General features: G+C 45.2%; 1 protein-coding gene across 3 annotated transcripts in view; it reads left to right on the top strand.

Annotated features, from left to right (window-relative positions):
• Nucleotides 1-16,724, top strand: part of SLC2A9 (solute carrier family 2 member 9) — a 466,623-nt gene that overhangs the window by 224,486 nt on the left and 225,413 nt on the right. The gene's annotated exons all lie outside the window — the stretch shown is intronic.

The following is a 16,724-nucleotide window of genomic DNA, read 5'->3' as shown; positions in this document are numbered from 1 at the left end:
CCCTTTTAGAGATGAACTGATGACATATATTTATACATTTCTTAATATATCTGTGCTTATTGTTCCCTGAAAGAGGTTTTCCAGTTGGGTTAAATAAGGATATTTTGATCCAGACTGAAATAATAAACATGTTTGTATAATAGTTCACTTTTTACTATTTTGCTGTTTCAAAGTTCCTTTTAGGCCTCGCTCACATCTGGTTAGAGAAAATGCGAGTGTGCATTTTTTTTCTCGTCTAACATCCGTATGACATCCACATACAATAAGATTTTAACATCTTTTACATAATGTAAATCAAAGTTAGTTAAGAAAACTAATAAAGTAATTATAAAGATAAACATAGATGATAGAAGGAGATTAGCAATATAATAGATGCCATATTTTTCGCTTTATAAGATGCACCTGATTATAAGACGCACCCCCAAATTTGGTGAAGAAAAAGAGAAAAAAAATATTTTTTTATGTTAAATGGGGGTCTGTCTTATAATGCCAGTGTCCGTCTTACAAATCTTATGTCCCTCATCCTGGTATCTATATAACCCCCATCCTTGTGCTGGCATATGGCCCCCCCATGCTGCTGGCAGGCACATGCCCCCCGGTCACTATATGCCCCCCTGTGCTGCTGACAGGCACATGCCCCCCTGGTCACTATATGCCCCCCTGTGCTGCTGGCAGGCACATGCCACCCTGGTGAATATATGCCCCCCATGCTGCTGACAGGCACATGCCCCCCCGGTCACTATATGCCTCCCTGTGCTGCTGACAGGCACATGCCCCCCTGGTCAATATATGCCCCCCTGTGCTGCTGACAGGCACATGCTTCCCCCCGGTCACTATATGACCCCTTATGCTGCTGACAGACACATGCCCCCCCTCGGTCACTATATGTCCCCCTGTGCTGCTGGCAGGCACATGATAAAGTCACAAACAGTTAACTCACCTTCCGATGATGGCTCTGTGCTCCCAGCTCCTCGGTTGTGCCACTGCTTCCTGATGGGAAGGGGGGAGAGTAAGGCACATGCAATATTTGCTGCTCCCCTGTCAACCAACTCGCGCAGCTTCAGCACCGAGGTGATGGACAGCAGGCGCAGTGAATATTACATGAGGCTAATGAGCGGGAGCACGTGACCTCCCGCTGTCTCTGCAGCCTGCAGCCAGCCCATTCCTGCCCCATGACACCACTCCAGAGCCACCGCCCCTCCTCCTCTACAGCACAGCACACAGATTGTGGATTATAAGACGCACCCCTAACTTTCCCCAAAAATAAATTGCGTCTTATAAAGTGAAAAATACGGTATATATATATTGTGTATATATATATATATATATATCCTGTAGATATATAATTTTACAAGTCCACCTACATATAATAAACTTGCACCCTTTAGTGCCTTTCATGTGGCACTAACGAGTGTTTAGCTTTGTTTATAAAAATAATAATAAATACATAATAAAAATAACTACATGGGTTTCCCCTTATTTTGATAACCAGTAAAGGTAAAGCAAACAGCTGTGAGATGATATTATCAGGCTGGGAAGGTCCATGGTTAATGGCCCTTCCCAGTCTAAACATACTAGCCTGCAGCGGTCCCAGAAGTGGAGCATTTCTGGTGCTTTGCCCTGCTCTTTCTGCTAAAAAACTAACATTGGACTTAGGTGCTCATATACCTGAGCTCATCGCTGCTATCAGTTGAAATCCTTTTCATATCTAACCCTATTGATCCTCATGGAGGTGATGGAGAGCAGCACCTTGTTATCTGCCGCAGAAGGTAAAGTTGTAGGAGATTAGAAAAAGATTTATTCTTGTCCTTTGGTTGTGTCTGGTATCACTCGCATGAGACGGAATACCAATACTAATACAACCCACGGATAGTTGTGATACTCTTTACCGGAGAAGCTAATCTTAGAGTTTAAGGAGGTCGGGTAAAAGCTACAATAGACCTCTTAGACCTAATCTATGGTCATCTATGATTAGCACAATATCACCTATTTCTCTATATAAATTTATCACTAAAATAAGTCTATTCACAAGTGGGAGAGATTTGGTTAGTAGTCGAGAACAGATGAAGGGAAATCAATTTATTCTGCTGCTCTTTCCATTTCAATCAGCAAAAAACAAGCTGTGAATGGAAGTAAGATGAGGCTCGTAGACAGTGATGATATATGTGCCAACAAGCTCCATTACCTCTACATTAAAGGGGTTGCCCATTTCAGGAAATCCATTTTGTAAGAACTCCCCCCCTTCAAACAATAATGACTTTTTTGGGAGTCGCTCATGGATCATCTGCAATCCGTGAGGGAACCCATTGATAAGTTTGCTATTTCCCTGCCACGCTGGAGAACCCACCTGGTGTTCCCAATGGCTCGCACTTCGCTGTCATCAAATTAGCAGCGTCATGTTTCTGGATTCGAACCCTTGATCCTGTTTCTCTTTCCGTTAAGCCACAACAGTCATCTCTAGGACTAAAGGTGACATTTGGCCAGAACCATGTCAGAGATGAGAGCTTGAACAGTCTGATATTTTTTTAATGGAACCCTAATAAAGAAGTTATTTTATACAAGTGGACCTACCTGCTATGTTTTTCCCTCTAAGTCACATAGGATTGTCCTTACTCCAAAAAATGGTGTCATCAGTCGTCCAATTCCGGATGACAGGTCTATTGTGAAATCGGTAGAAATCATACATGGGGCAGTGAGCACCCTATAAGAAATGGGTGTGCATCTCCACCAGCATTCATACTAAGCATCTTCAGTCCATTTTCAGCAATATTATAATACATTTTGTCTGCATATGGAGAGATTAAAAAAAATGTATGGCATCAACACATGGAATAGCAAGACTGCTGTTCACTCTGCGCAGCAAATGAAAAAAAAAGAAAAGCCATTTTTTGCACTTGTTTTCAGACTCTTTTGCTTGAAGCTGTCATTGTCTTCTATGCTCCAGATACAGTGTAGTTGCAGTCCGGCCATGGTCACTGCTGTAAAATCTTGCTAACCCTCATTATACTTTCCATTTTCCCTAAAATAATACAGATGTGTTATGACCCCAATGGCGAGGGTCTCAGAGGAACGTGGAAGTCTGCAGAATACAAAAATCCAGCTCATAGGGCAGTGGTAACTGGGTTGACCATATATCTACTCCTAACGCCAACCCTAGAAGTAGCCGGGGATCATTCCTACGTTGATTCTAGATGACACGCGCCAGCCGGAGAATCTAGCTACCCCTAGTAGAGGAAAACAAAGACCTTTCTTGCCTCCAGAGAAGGGGACCCCAAAGCTGGATAGAAGCCCCCCACAAATAATGACGGTGAGGTAAGAGGAAATGACAAACACAGAAATGAACCAGGTTTAGCACAGAGAGGCCCGCTTACTGATAGCAGAATAAAGAAAGGTAACTTATATGGTCAACAAAAACCCTATCAAAATCCACACTGGAAATTCAAGAACCCCCGAACCGTCTAACGGTCCGGGGGGAGAACACCAGCCCCCTAGAGCTTCCAGCAAAGGTCAGGATATAGATTTGGAACAAGCTGGACAAAAATACAAAACCAAAACAAATAGCAAAAAGCAAAAGGCAGACTTAGCTGATATAACTGGAACCAGGATCAGTAGACAAGAGCACAGCAGACTAGCTCTGATAACTACGTTGCCAGGCATTGAACTGAAGGTCCAGGGAGCTTATATAGCAACACCCCTAACTAACGACCCAGGTGCGGATAAAAGGAATGACAGAAAAACCAGAGTCAAAAAACTAGTAACCACTAGAGGGAGCAAAAAGCAAATTCACAACAGTACCCCCCCCTTAGTGAGGGGTCACCGAACCCTCACCACGACCACCAGGGCGATCAGGACGAGCGGCATGAAAGGCACGAACTAAATCGGCCGCATGAACATCAGAGGCGACCACCCAGGAATTATCCTCCTGACCATAGCCCTTCCACTTGACCAGGTACTGAAGCCTCCGCCTGGAGAGGCGAGAATCCAAGATCTTCTCCACCACGTACTCCAACTCGCCCTCAACCAACACCGGAGCAGGAGGCTCAGCAGAAGGAACTACAGGCACAATGTACCGCCGCAACAAGGACCTATGAAATACATTGTGAATAGCAAACGACACAGGAAGATCCAGACGAAAAGATACAGGATTAAGGATTTCCAATATCTTGTAAGGCCCAATAAAACAAGGTTTAAATTTGGGAGAGGAGACCTTCATAGGAACAAAGCGGGAAGAAAGCCATACCAAATCCCCAACGCGTAGTCGGGGACCCACACCGCGGCGGCGGTTGGCAAAGCGCTGAGCCTTCTCCTGTGACAACTTCAAGTTGTCCACCACATGATTCCAGATCTGCTGCAACCTATCCACCACAGAATCCACCCCAGGACAGTCAGAAGGCTCCACATGACCCGAAGAAAAGCGAGGATGGAAACCAGAGTTGCAGAAAAAAGGCGAAACCAAGGTGGCGGAACTAGCGCGATTATTAAGGTCAAACTCAGCCAATGGCAAGAATGTCACCCAATCGTCCTGATCAGCAGAGACAAAACACCTCAAATAAGCCTCCAAAGTCTGATTGGTTCGCTCCGTCTGTCCATTAGTCTGAGGATGGAAAGCAGACGAAAACGACAAATCAATGCCCATCCTACTACAAAAGGATCGCCAGAACCTGGAAACGAACTGGGATCCTCTGTCTGACACAATATTCTCAGGGATGCCGTGCAAACGAACCACGTTCTGGAAAAACACAGGAACCAGATCGGAAGAGGAAGGCAGCTTAGGCAAAGGAACCAAATGGACCATCTTGGAGAAGCGATCACATATCACCCAGATAACGGACATGCCCTGAGATAGCGGAAGATCAGAAATGAAATCCATGGAGATATGTGTCCAAGGTCTCTTCGGGACAGGCAAGGGCAAGAGCAAACCGCTGGCACGAGAACAGCAAGGCTTAGCTCGAGCACAAGTCCCACAGGACTGCACAAATGACCGCACATCCCTTGACAAGGAAGGCCACCAAAAGGACCTGGCCACCAGATCTCTGGTGCCAAAGATTCCCGGGTGACCTGCCAACACCGAGGAATGAACCTCGGAAATGACTCTGCTGGTCCACTTATCCGGGACAAACAGTCTGTCAGGTGGACAAGACTCAGGCCTATCAGCCTGAAATCTCTGCAACACACGTCGCAGATCCGGAGAAATAGCTGACAAGATAACTCCATCTTTAAGAATACCAACAGGATCCGCGACTCCAGGAGCACGGGACAAACAGTGGTAAAGGATACTGAAATTTGACAGTGATCTTATTTAAAAGCCGATAATCAATACAAGGTCTCAAAGATCCGTCCTTTTTTGCCACAAAAAAGAATCCCGCACCAAGAGGGGAAGAAGACGGACGAATATGTCCTTTCTCCAGAGACTCCTTGATATATGAACGCATAGCGGTATGTTCAGGTACCGACAGATTAAACAGTCTTCCCTTAGGAAATTTACTGCCTGGGATCAAATCTATAGCACAGTCACAGTCCCTATGAGGAGGCAGTGAGCGGGAGAAAAACAATGACCAGCGGGCCTGTCTCGGATTAAGGCGTTTAGCAGACTCGAGATACATCAGATTTTTGTGATCAGTCAAGACCACCACACGATGCTTAGCACCCTCGAGCCAATGACGCCACTCCTCAAATGCCCATTTCATGGCCAACAACTCCCGATTGCCCACATCATAATTTCGCTCGGCAGGCGAAAACTTCCTAGAGAAAAACGCACAAGGTTTCATAACAGAGCAACCAGGGCCTCTCTGCGACAAAACGGCCCCTGCCCCAATCTCCGAAGCATCCACCTCAACCTGAAAGGGAAGTGAGACGTCAGGCTGGCACAAAACAGGCGCCGAAGTAAACCGGCGTTTCAACTCCTGGAAAGCCTCCACGGCAGCAGGAGCCCAGTTAGCTACATCGGAGCCCTTCTTGGTCATATCCGTCAAAGGTTTCACAATGCTAGAAAAATTAGCGATAAAACGACGGTAGAAGTTAGCGAAGCCCAAGAACTTCTGAAGACTCTTAACTGACGAGGGCTGAGTCCAATCAAGAATAGCTCGGACCTTGACTGGGTCCATCTCCACAGCAGAAGGGGAAAAAATGAACCCCAAAAAGGGAACCTTCTGTACACCAAAGAGACACTTTGAGCCCTTGACAAACAAAGAATTTTCACGCAAAATTTTAAAGACCAACCTGACCTGCTCCACATGCGAATCCCAATTATCAGAAAAAACCAAAATATCATCCAGATAAACAATCAAAAATTTATCCAGATACTTCCGGAAAATGTCATGCATAAAGGACTGAAAAACTGAAGGCGCATTGGAGAGCCCAAAAGGCATCACCAAGTACTCAAAATGACCTTCGGGCGTATTGAATGCGGTTTTCCATTCATCACCTTGCTTAATGCGCACAAGGTTGTACGCACCACGAAGGTCTATCTTGGTGAACCACTTGGCACCCTTAATCCGGGCAAACAAGTCAGACAACAGCGGTAAAAAAGGAATGACAGAAAAACCAGAGTCAAAAAACTAGTAACCACTAGAGGGAGCAAAAAGCAAATTCACAACACAGATGCTGCCATGATCATAATCATGTATGACTTTATCACCCAAGAAGGTCAAACTATAGACACAAAGACAACTAACAATTCTCTGGGCAAAATTAATTAATTTAAACTAAATTAAATTTTAAATAAATTAATTTAGCTATAATTCTACCTCTCTCTCACAGAAGTGAGGAAGTAAAGAACTCATCCATGTTAAAAAAAAATAAAGCTAAGAAACAGCAAAGAACACCTATTATTTTTATTCTTCATTAAAAAACTTATAAACTGAGGTTTGTGTCCGTAGAAATTCTTTAGTCGATGAATGGCACTCCTTAGTTAATTATCGATTGACATTACGAGGCTTAATGGAGCGAAATTCATTGTCCGCTATCTCATGGCAAAACACCACATTGATAAGTACATCTTAGCACAATAAAATAAATGCTAGGGTACACCTTACTATGACCGCACTCCATTAGCATGCAAGCAAAGAAATACAACCGCTGTCAGGAAATAGGAAGAATTTCTTATTACTTCAATTACACATATAGCGCTCTCAGCTGCAGTTTCCTCTGCCTGCATGTGCCTATGTGTGATTTCATCTTTCCCCCTCCTTCCCCCCTGCTATATAGCTGTAATGTGAGACCAGAGTGCCAGCAAGGTTCACTGAGGAGTTTTATGGCTTTTTGCTGGGAAAGCCGGTCCTTTGTCTGAAACATATGCTCCTTTGTGTATCTGAGAGTTATTCAAGATGAAATAATTCCACCCCAAGTAGTGACATAGATCTGAAAGTTATATATTTGGTATGTGCAACAATAGGGCTCCTGACTGGTGAATTTGGGGAGCCCAGCGCTGAGCCGAAAGTGTGAAACGCAATACTGCTTAACTGGCACTCCTATCCAAGATGTGTTTCCACTTAAATTAACCTTCAGGACTTGCTGAGCATAGTGGTAACTTTGTCTTTCTGCTACGAAGTTCATACGCCAAAATATGTGTAAAGATGGCTTTTCATAATGTTAAGAAAGGGGAGTATTCAGTGTTGTGATTCGGTTCGTGGGCTCCCCCGGTGGTCTCTTGTGGTACTGGTGTCCTGCAAGCTTTGCCTTCAGTTCACCTGTTCCTATCAGGATGTGGGAGTATCCTATTTAACCTTGCTCCTCAGTCATTCTAATGCTGGCCATCAATGTATCCAGAGTGATTCTGTTGCATGTTCCTGCTCCCAGTTTTCTGCTCAGCTAAGTTGGACACTTTAGTCCTTAAGTCTATTTTTGTATGTTTTGTCCAGTTTGCACTTATGTGAATCTCTGTAGCTGGAAGCTCTTGTTGGGCTGTAATTACCACTCCAGTGGCATGAGTTGTCACATGAGTTAAGGTAATTTCAGGATGGTGTTTTGAAGGGTTTTGCAGCTGACCGCGAAGTCCTCTGTTGTATCTTTCTGCTATTTAGTTAGCGGGCCTCTCTGTGCTAAATCTGCTTTCATACTACGTGTGTCTTTTCATCTGCTCTCACCGTTATTATATGTGGGGGGCTGCTATCTCCTGTGGGGACATTCTCTGGAGGCCAGCCAGGACTGTGTTTTCTTCTACCAGGGGTAGTTAGTTCTCCGGCTGGCGCGCGGCATCTAGAGACAACGCAGGAATGCCCCCTGGCTACTTCTAGTGTGGTGTGTAGGTTTAGCATCGCGGTCAGCTCTAGTTTCCATCACCCGAGAGCTTGTCCGTTTATTCTATGCTTCTGATGTTTCCTTGCCATTGGAAACCATAACAGTATGGCCAGCCCAAATGTTTAATCTATAGGCTGAAGCAGGAGAGAAAAGGAACTGTGTGAAACCTTTTTTTTTTTTCCTTCCTCTGAAGTTGCACTCCAGCTCTAATTGCAGTCTCCTGTTTTCCTCTCCTCTTAACCCCTGAATGGCTCAGACTTTATCTGTTGAAATATGGATCCCCAGAGTCTGGCTACCAATTTGAATAATCTTGCCTTTAAAGTTCAGAATATACAAGATTTTTTGTTACATGCTTCTCGGTCTGAACCTAAAATTCCTATACCGGAGTTTTTTTCTGGAGATCGATCTTGTTTTCTAAATTTTAAATACAATTGTAAATTGTTTCTTTCGCTGAGATCTCATTCTGCTGGAGATCCTGCCCAGCAAGTAAAAATTGTTATTTCTTTACTGCGGGGTGACCCCCAAAATTGGGCATTTTCATTGGCACCAGGGGATCCTGCGTTGCTCAATGTGGATGCGTTTTTTCTGGCTTTGGGGTTGCTTTATGAGGAACCAAATTTGGAGATTCAGGCTGAGAAAGCCCTAATAGCCCTCTCTCAGGGGCAAGATGAAGCCGAAATATATTGCCAAAAATTTCGAAAATGGTCTGTGCTTACTCAGTGGAATGAGTGCGCTCTGGCGGCAATTTTCAGAGAAGGTCTCTCTGATGCTGTAAAAGACGTCATGGTGGGGTTTCCTGCGCCTATTGGTCTGAATGAGTCCATGACAATGGCAATTCAGATTGATCGGCGTTTACGGGAACGCAAACCTGTGCACCAGTTGGCGGTGTCTTCTGAAGAGGCACCACAGAGTATGCAATGTGATAGCTTTCTGTCCAGAAGCGAACGACAGATTTATAGGCGCAAAAATCATTTGTGCTTCTATTGTGGAAATTCTACTCATGTTATATCAGCATGCTCTAAACGAACAAAGAAAGTTGATAAATCCTCTGCTATTGGCACTTTGCAGTCCAAGTTTATTTTGTCTGTAACTCTAATTTGTTCGTTGTCTTCTATTGTTGCGGATGCGTATGTGGATTCTGGCGCCGCTTTGAGTCTTATGGATTGGTCCTTTGCCAGGCGCTGTGGGTTTGATCTAGAGCCTCTGGAAGTTCCTATACCTTTAAAGGGTATTGATTCTACACCATTGGCTAGTAATAAACCACAATACTGGACACAAGTGACTATGCGTATGACTCCAGACCATCATGAGGTGATTCGCTTCCTTGTACTGTATAATCTACATGATGTGTTGGTGCTGGGATTGCCATGGTTGCAAACTCATAACCCAGTCCTTGACTGGAAAACAATGTCTGTACTAAGCTGGGGATGTCAGGGAAATCATGGGGACACATCTTTGGTCTCCATTGCTTCATCTATTCCCTCTGAAATTCCTGAGTTTTTGTCTGATTATCGTGAGGTTTTTGAGGAATCTACTCTTAATTCTCTTCCTCCTCACAGAGATTGCGATTGCGCCATAGATTTGATCCCTGGCAGTAAATTTCCTAAGGGTCGTCTATTCAATCTGTCTGTACCTGAACATGCTGCCATGCGAGAGTATATTAGGGAGTCCTTGGAAAAGGGACATATTCGTCCTTCTTCGTCTCCTCTTGGAGCGGGGTTCTTTTTCGTAGCTAAAAGCGATGGTTCTTTGAGACCTTGTATTGATTATAGACTCTTGAATAAGATCACAGTCAAGTATCAGTATCCTTTGCCATTGCTGACAGATTTATTTGCTCGCATTGAGGGGGCGAAGTGGTTCTCTAAGATTGATCTTCGCGGTGCGTATAATTTGGTGCGAATTAAGCAGGGGGATGAGTGGAAAACCGCATTTAATACGCCCGAGGGCCATCTTGAGTATTTGGTGATGCCTTTTGGTCTGTCAAATGCCCCTTCGGTCTTTCAGTCTTTTATGCACAATATTTTCCGTGAATATCTGGATAAATTTATGATTGTGTATTTGGACGATATCTTGATTTTTTCGGATGACTGGGAATCTCATGTTCAACAAGTTAGGAGGGTTTTTCAGGTTTTGCGGACCAATTCTCTGTTTGTTAAAGGTTCAAAGTGTGTTTTTGGGGTTCAGAAGATTTCTTTTTTGGGGTACATTTTTTCCCCCTCTTCTATTGAGATGGATCCTGTGAAGGTTCGGGCTATTTGTGACTGGACGCAACCGACTTCTCTTAAGGGCCTTCAGAAATTTTTGGGCTTTGCTAACTTTTATCGTCGATTCATAACTGGTTTTTCTAGCGTTGTCAGGCCTTTGACTGATTTGACTAAAAAGGGTGCTGATGTTGCAGATTGGTCTCCTGCTGCTGTGGAGGCCTTTCGGGAGCTTAAGCGCCGTTTTTCTTCTGCTCCGGTGTTGTGCCAGCCTGATGTTTCTCTTCCTTTTCAGGTGGAAGTTGATGCTTCCGAGATCGGAGCGGGGGCGGTTTTGTCGCAGAAAAGTTCAGATTGTTCAGTGATGAGACCTTGTGCGTTCTTTTCTCGAAAATTTTCGCCCGCCGAGCGAAATTATGACGTCGGTAATCGGGAGCTTTTGGCTATGAAGTGGGCATTCGAGGAGTGGCGTCATTGGCTTGAGGGTGCTAAACATCAGGTGGTGGTCTTGACTGATCACAAAAATTTGATTTATCTTGAGTCGGCCAGACGTCTGAATCCTAGACAGGCGCGCTGGTCGTTGTTTTTCTCCCGGTTTAATTTAGTGGTTTCGTATCTGCCAGGTACTAAGAATGTGAAGGCGGATGCCCTTTCTAGGAGTTTTGAACCTGATTCCCCTGGTGATTCTAAACCTACGGGTATACTTAAGGATGGGGTGATATTGTCTGCGGTCTTCCCAGACCTGCGACGTGCTTTACAAGAGTTTCAGGCGGATCGGCCTGATCGTTGTCCGCCTGGTAGATTGTTTGTGCCGGATGAGTGGACTAATAGAGTCATCTCGGAGGTTCATTCTTCTGCGTTGGCAGGTCATCTGGGAATTTTTGGTACCAGAGATTTGGTGGCTAGGTCCTTCTGGTGGCCTTCCCTGTCTCGGGACGTGCGTACTTTTGTGCAGTCTTGCGATGTTTGTGCTCGGGCCAAGCCTTGTTGTTCTCGGGCTAGTGGGTTGTTGTTGCCCTTGCCTGTTCCTAAGAGGCCTTGGACACACATCTCTATGGATTTTATTTCTGATCTCCCTGTTTCTCAGAAGATGTCCGTCATTTGGGTGGTGTGTGACCGCTTTTCTAAGATGGTTCATTTGGTGCCCTTGCCCAAGTTGCCTTCCTCATCTGAGTTGGTGCCCCTGTTTTTTCAGAATGTGGTTCGGCTGGATGGTATTCCGTAGAATATCGTTTCCGACAGGGGATCCCAGTTTGTGTCCAGATTTTGGCGGGCGTTTTGTGCCAGGATGGGCATTGATTTGTCTTTTTCGTCTGCATTTCATCCCCAGACAAATGGCCAGACGGAACGTACTAATCAGACCTTGGAGACTTATTTGAGGTGTTTCGTGTCTGCTGATCAGGATGACTGGGTCTCCTTTTTGCCGTTGGCTGAGTTTGCCCTTAATAATCGGGCCAGTTCTGCCACTTTGGTCTCCCCTTTCTTTTGCAATTCAGGGTTCCATCCTCGTTTTTCATCTGGTCAGGTGGAGTCTTCGGATTGTCCTGGAGTGGATACCATGGTGGATAGGTTGCATCGTATTTGGGGGCAGGTGGTGGACAATTTGGAGTTGTCCCAGGAGAAGACTCAACGTTTTGCTAATCGCCATCGTCGTGTTGGTCCTCGTCTTCGTGTTGGGGACTTGGTGTGGTTGTCCTCCCGTTTTGTCCCTATGAGGGTCTATTCTCCTAAGTTTAAGCCTCGGTTCATCGGTCCTTATAAGATTTTGGAAATTCTTAACCCTGTGTCTTTTCGTTTGGACCTCCCAGCATCCTTTGCTATCCATAATGTCTTCCATCGGTCATTATTGCGGAGGTATGAGGTACCACTTGTGCCTTCTGTTGAGCCTCCTGCTCCTGTGCTGGTTGAGGGTGAATTGGAGTACGTGGTGGAGAAAATCTTGGACTCCCGTGTTTCCAGACGGAGACTTCAATATCTGGTGAAATGGAAGGGCTACGGTCAAGAGGATAATTCTTGGGTTACAGCTTCTGATGTTCATGCTTCTGATTTGGTCCGTGCCTTTCATAGGGCTCATCCAGATCGCCCTGGTGGTTCTTGTGAGGGTTCGGTGCCCCCTCCTTAAGGGGGGGGTACTGTTGTGATTCGGTTCGTGGGCTCCCCCGGTGGTCTCTTGTGGTACTGGTGTCCTGCAAGCTTTGCCTTCAGTTCACCTGTTCCTATCAGGATGTGGGAGTATCCTATTTAACCTTGCTCCTCAGTCATTCTAATGCTGGCCATCAATGTATCCAGAGTGATTCTGTTGCATGTTCCTGCTCCCAGTTTTCTGCTCAGCTAAGTTGGACACTTTAGTCCTTAAGTCTATTTTTGTATGTTTTGTCCAGTTTGCACTTATGTGAATCTCTGCAGCTGGAAGTTCTTGTTGGGCTGTAATTACCACTCCAGTGGCATGAGTTGTCACATGAGTTAAGGTAATTTCAGGATGGTGTTTTGAAGGGTTTTGCAGCTGACCGCGAAGTCCTCTGTTGTATCTTTCTGCTATTTAGTTAGCGGGCCTCTCTGTGCTAAATCTGCTTTCATACTACGTGTGTCTTTTCATCTGCTCTCACCGTTATTATATGTGGGGGGCTGCTATCTCCTGTGGGGACATTCTCTGGAGGCCAGCCAGGACTGTGTTTTCTTCTACCAGGGGTAGTTAGTTCTCCGGCTGGCGCGCGGCATCTAGAGACAACGCAGGAATGCCCCCTGGCTACTTCTAGTGTGGTGTGTAGGTTTAGCATCGCGGTCAGCTCTAGTTTCCATCACCCGAGAGCTTGTCCGTTTATTCTATGCTTCTGATGTTTCCTTGCCATTGGAAACCATAACAATTCAGCCTCTGAGTAAGGTCACCACAGGGGAGTGCCTTGGTTTTGGGTATGGAGATAAGTGAGTGAGACATCAGTCTTCACGAGTCTTTGTCCAAGGAACGAGCTGAGAGTCCCATCTGTCATGCACTGGGATATATGCCCCTCCCCCAGCCACAAGGTTTGCCATGATCTGAAATAATATGAGAGAGCTGTAAGTGTTTTTTCAACTTTAATTCCTTTTTATTTGTAATCAACCGTATATACATAATTGTCTCATTTTATAAGATCTTTGTTATACTTTTGTAAACACTGCCTATCTTTTGGAGTAAAATATATAAAATAACTAGCTTCTAGTGTTGTACAAAGAAAATGGTGGGCACCACAGAAACAATTTTAGTCAGGGATCAGCCACATGCATATAAAAAGCAATTGAGTCTGAACAAGAAAAAAGATATGCATATCAATGGGATCACCATGAAAAAATATTTACTTTATTAATACGCACAGCAAGGTGAGACATACATTAAAAACATTTAAAAACCAAACGGCATACACAGAGCTAGTAGGCTATGTGCAACCCCCCATACAAAATGAAACCAAATACCCACAAGCACCTTTCAACAAGTTAATCTTACACATATAAAGTGTGTTAACCATAAAAAAGTACAAAAATATATATATATGCACAGAATAATACACATATATCTGCTACCAATTATACTGTATGAGTGTATAGACACCAATAACAGTTTCGACACCTGCTAAACATCCCTTAATACCCAATATATCAACAGGGGGAAAAATATACCCTCAACAAGATGTATAATAATAAATACCCGTTCACCATTGGCAATGTTTCCACAAATATCGTGCAGATTATGTCAAATAGCACAGATCAAATATCAAACCCTCACCCCTGGCATGTCTGCCAGGCATTACCATACAGGGATGAAGGTTGCAAGATGGTGAAACGTATCATCAAAGACCAGGGAACCTAGCAAGTACCGCAGTCCAAAATCCCAAAATCAGGGAAGGATTAAGCATAAGTGCAGAAGTAGAAGATAAGGTGCTTGTGCTGGGGGGAGAAGAAGCCCCACGCGTATCGACGCTACACGAGCGTCTTCATCAGGGGAAATGTCATTTCCCCTGATGAAGACGCTCGTGTAGCGTCGATCCGTACTTGCTAGGTTCCCTGGTCTTTGATACGTTTCACCATCTTGCAACCTCCATCCCTGTATGGTAATGCCTAGCAGACATGCCAGGGGGTGAGGGTTTGATATTTGATCTGTGCTATTTGATATAATCTGCACGATATTTGTGGAAACTGTTATGGTTCTCAATAGCAAGAGAACATAGCCCAGCAAACATAAGTACTAGCTCTTGGAAGGATGGAAACTAAACTGACCATGAACTAAACCTGCCGCACAACTAACAGTAGCCGGGTAGCGTTGCCTACGTTTTTATCCCTAGACGCCCAGCGCCGGCCGGAGGACTAACTAATCCTGGCAGAGGAAAATATAGTCCTGGCTCACCTCTAGAGAAATTTCCCCGATAGGCAGACAGAGGCCCCCACATATATTGGCGGTGATTTTAGATGAAATGACAAACGTAGTATGAAAATAGGTTTAGCAAAATTGAGGTCCGCTTACTAGATAGCAGGAAGACAGAAAGGGCACTTTCATGGTCAGCTGAAAACCCTATCAAAATACCATCCTGAAATTACTTTAAGACTCTAGTATTAACTCATAACATCAGAGTGGCAATTTCAGATCACAAGAGCTTTCCAGACACAGAAACGAAACTACAGCTGTGAACTGGAACAAAATGCAAAAACAAACGAGGACTAAAGTCCAACTTAGCTGGGAGTTGTCTAGCAGCAGGAACATGCACAGAAAGGCTTCTGATTACAATGTTGACCGGCATGGAAGTGACAGAGGAGCAAGGTTAAATAGCGACTCCCACATCCTGATGGAAACAGGTGAACAGAGGGGATGATGCACACCAGTTCAATTCCACCAGTGGCCACCGGGGGAGCCCAAAATCCAATTTCACAACAGTACCCCCCCCTCAAGGAGGGGGCACCGAACCCTCACCAGAACCACCAGGGCGATCAGGATGAGCCCTATGAAAGGCACGGACCAGATCGGAGGCATGAACATCAGAGGCAGTCACCCAAGAATTATCCTCCTGACCGTATCCCTTCCATTTGACCAGATACTGGAGTTTCCGTCTGGAAACACGGGAGTCCAAGTTTTTTCCACAACGTACTCCAACTCGCCCTCAACCAACACCGGAGCAGGAGGCTCAACGGAAGGCACAACCGGTACCTCATACCTGCGCAACAATGACCGATGAAAAACATTATGAATAGAAAAAGATGCAGGGAGGTCCAAACGGAAGGACACAGGGTTAAGAATCTCCAATATCTTGTATGGGCCGATGAACCGAGGCTTAAACTTAGGAGAAGAAACCCTCATAGGGACAAAACGAGAAGACAACCACACCAAGTCCCCAACACAAAGCCGAGGACCAACCCGACGCCGGCGGTTGGCAAAAAGCTGAGTCTTCTCCTGGGACAACTTCAAATTGTCCACTACCTGCCCCCAAATCTGATGCAACCTCTCCACCACAGCATCCACTCCAGGACAATCCGAAGATTCCACCTGACCAGAAGAAAATCGAGGATGAAACCCCGAATTACAGAAAAAAGGAGACACCAAGGTGGCAGAGCTGGCCCGATTATTGAGGGCAAACTCCGCTAAAGGCAAAAAAGCAACCCAATCATCCTGATCTGCAGACACAAAACACCTCAAATATGTCTCCAAGGTCTGATTCGTCCGCTTGGTCTGGCCATTTGTCTGAGGATGGAAAGCAGACGAGAAAGACAAATCTATGCCCATCCTAGCACAGAATGCTCGCCAAAATCTAGACACGAATTGGGTTCCTCTGTCAGAAACGATATTCTCCGGAATACCATGCAAACGGACCACATTTTGAAAAAACAGAGGAACCAACTCGGAAGAAGAAGGCAACTTAGGCAGGGGAACCAAATGGACCATCTTAGAGAAACGGTCACACACCACCCAGATGACAGACATCTTCTGAGAAACAGGAAGATCCGAAATAAAATCCATCGAGATGTGCGTCCAGGGCCTCTTTGGGATAGGCAAGGGCAACAACAATCCACTAGCCCGAGAACAACAAGGCTTGGCCCGAGCACAAACGTCACAAGACTGCACAAAGCCTCGCACATCTCGAGACAGGGAAAGCCACCAGAAGGACCTTGCCACCAAATCCCTGGTACCAAAGATTCCAGGATGACCTGTCAACGCAGAAGAATGAACCTCAGAAATGACTTTACTGGTCCAATCATCAGGAACAAACAGTCTACCAGGTGGGCAACGATCAGGTCTATCCGCCTGAAACTCCTGCAAGGCCCGCC

The sequence above is a fragment of the Ranitomeya variabilis genome, chromosome 1 (assembly GCF_051348905.1).
Source record: "Ranitomeya variabilis isolate aRanVar5 chromosome 1, aRanVar5.hap1, whole genome shotgun sequence".
NCBI classification, from domain to species: domain Eukaryota; kingdom Metazoa; phylum Chordata; class Amphibia; order Anura; family Dendrobatidae; genus Ranitomeya; species Ranitomeya variabilis.
The sequence above is the reverse complement of the archived record's forward strand: the minus strand, read 5'-3'. Positions and strand labels throughout refer to the sequence as shown.